Consider the following 2861-nt stretch of genomic DNA (forward strand, 5'->3'; position numbering starts at 1 on the left):
GGTGTGGTATTTCCACTGGGTCTGTGCAGCACAGGGGGTCTCCAGCCGTGGGGGTGACAGTCTTTTACAGCAGCTTGCTCACTGTGGTACCAAACAGACCGATATTGTGAGAGATTTCGCTGAGAAGGTAAGGCCGGTTGCCGTGCATGCTCAGTCATCTGGATCCATGGTATCTGTGAGACGGGCAGATGACTCAGAGCTTCCCTCCCTTGTTTCCAAAATCTTCGTCTTAAACTGTCAGTTGCCTGAAATGGAAGCTTGAAAAAGCTGCATGAAACACAAAACCTGAATTGAAGCTTCCCATATGCGGGGGGAGTATTAAGACTAGGACTTTGACTCATGGATCTGACTGCCTGGGCAAAGCAGACAGCAGATCCCCCGTGAGTGGACTCCTTCACTCTCAACATCACACTTCTGTCGTGATTCACCTTCTTGGTGCTTTAATTTTGCCTTTGTTTATGCACTCTGATTTGGGGGAACACTTCAGTCAAAGGATAAATTAAGATCTTGCCGAAGTTTCGCTAAGCTTAGTGGAACTTAAGCATAGGTTATGCCAAGTAGAGCAAGAACTCAACATGTTTGTTGGGACTTTTTAGAAAGAACTGAAGGGGGGAAAAAAAAGCCGACAAATACTTCTTTCTCCATGCTTCTGATTATCTTCAGTCTTCACACACAGATTAGAAACAAACAATGGAGCAGTTGTGAATGTCTCTTTGGTTGTCGTTTTAAAGATAGTGCTAGCACTTCTGCTTATCCTTCTTGGTGGAAGATAAAATATTTAAATCTGAAGTAATTTTATAAAGCAACTTCATCAGAGCTTATTTGTTTATTACAGTGTTCGTGATTGTTGTGTAAATAAGATGAGGCAGCTATTTTTGGCTTCTGTCTGCTCGTCCCCAGAAGGAGTCACAAGATGTTTACACCAAGATGGTGACTGAGTGCAGCTGGAGCTCCTGATAAAGTCTCATGTGATGGGAGCTGTGTGAGGGGATAATTACCAAGAAGAGGCTCATAGATGAGGCCTCTTTCGGAGTGATGAACCGAACGGCGTAGTTCTGATTGCAGCAGCCAGCTTTGCAGTGCAGTGATGAAAACAGCCTCATCCTTTTCAGCCACGTTGATCACGGAGGTGCTCTCCTGCCAGTCTCACCATGGCTTCCGGCAAGGCATAGCCTAGAAAGGTGACCCTGCTCTGAGGCAGGTGCTTTGCTCTTAACCAAGACAGGCAGGATGTATTTTTTTAACCCTAAGTCACGTATGTCCTGTCCTGTGACGCAGGGACAACAGAGTTCTCTAGTTTTACGCTGGGGTCAGTGCTGCCTGTCTGCAGCTGACCTCAATGAACTGACCACGCTGAAAAAGATGCGAAACAAGTCCTGTGGTTCTAGGACAATGAATGAATCGGGTGGGAGCCCTCTGCTAGAGTCAGGGGCATGCGGGTGTTGGCAAAGTCCTTAGTTTACCTTTCTGCTTTCTACGTTCAGATCAGGTGAGCACAAGTGTGGTGTTCACCCTGACATGACAGAAATGTGTACTCCTGTTTCCTAGCAATGAAGGAAATACCGAACTGTAAACAGGGTGAACTGCAGCAGCAGATTTGCTCAATGGAGGCTACAGGAGCAGGAGGATTTGAGGCAGGTTCGCTCTCCACTTTGCTCAGGCTATCAATTAGTGCTGAGTCAGAAGACAAATGGGAGGAAAAATTACTTGTAAGAGCTATATTCCACTCCTATCAGTCCTGAGTGAAACATCTTGATTTTGTTAGCTCTAGTTCTTGAGTTCATGCTCCAGGTTGGATTGTTCACAGATTTTTAGGTCCCTCAGCGTGGCTGTGAGTCTTTGTTTGCTGACTCTGTGATTGCAGCAGGGGAGGAGTGGACCAGCATTGGTGGCCTGTCAGCTACAGAAATGGCACTGATTTCATTGAACTGGGGCTGTGAACTCAGCGCAGAGGAGATGCGTGATGTCTTGCACCCCAGAACAGCTGAGGGAGCAGAGCCCCTCTTTGTAAAGAGGAGGTTTATGAGCGAGTGGAGCTGTTAAAGACAGGGCTGTAAAGGCAGAGGGTCTGCTGCTAGAAGCAAGTAATCAGTATGGAAATATTTTTTGTCTTGATCTACGTAGATATTAAGCTTGGGATAGTAGTGGCATATCTAGCTCCCCCTCTTCTGAAGTCTACCTTCTTCAGTGCTAATGGAGGTATTTTGAAGGGGGAGAGAGAGTCCATTATTTTCACCTTAGTATCCTCAATATTCTTTTTTTATCCATATCTTTCCTGTCTCCACTTAAAGGAGTTAGTGTCCCTGTAAGAATTATATTATTTTAGACCACATAAGGACTGCTCTATGTATCTTCGTTTCATTTTTTCCCCTGCAGCTACAGCAGCAAATAATAGCTGCCAATATCCACAAAACATTCATATTTAATTTTTATTTTGAAGAGGTACTGTTGATTAAGTATTAAAGCATAACTTTTTTTTTTACAGTATCTTTAAATCTTTTACAGAAAACTCAAAGTCTCTGTACCTGAAGTGCTCTTCTGAGTGCTGTGTTTTCAGTGTTAGCTCCGTGGGATTTGTCCATGCTTCCCTTGCAGCTGAGGTGAATCAGGGATTTGGATGAGCCAGGATTTCTCTGGGCTGTATCGAGGGAAGGGACCAGACACCAAAATCTCTGTTTTCTGCAGGAAGGCACAGTCAGTCCCCCACTAGGTAGGCTAGTTAAATACATAAATAGCAAGCGCTGAGGTGGAGAAAGGAAGAAAAACAGACTTTTGGTCTGATTCCAGTAGTGGAGTGACAAACGTATCATTGTAAGCCTCCTGTTAACTTGTCTAAGACTTGGCAGGGCTCCCTCACTTAC

This window comes from Buceros rhinoceros, unplaced genomic scaffold, assembly GCF_000710305.1.
Source record: "Buceros rhinoceros silvestris isolate BGI_N320 unplaced genomic scaffold, ASM71030v1 scaffold6476, whole genome shotgun sequence".
Taxonomy (NCBI): Eukaryota; Metazoa; Chordata; class Aves; order Bucerotiformes; family Bucerotidae; genus Buceros; species Buceros rhinoceros.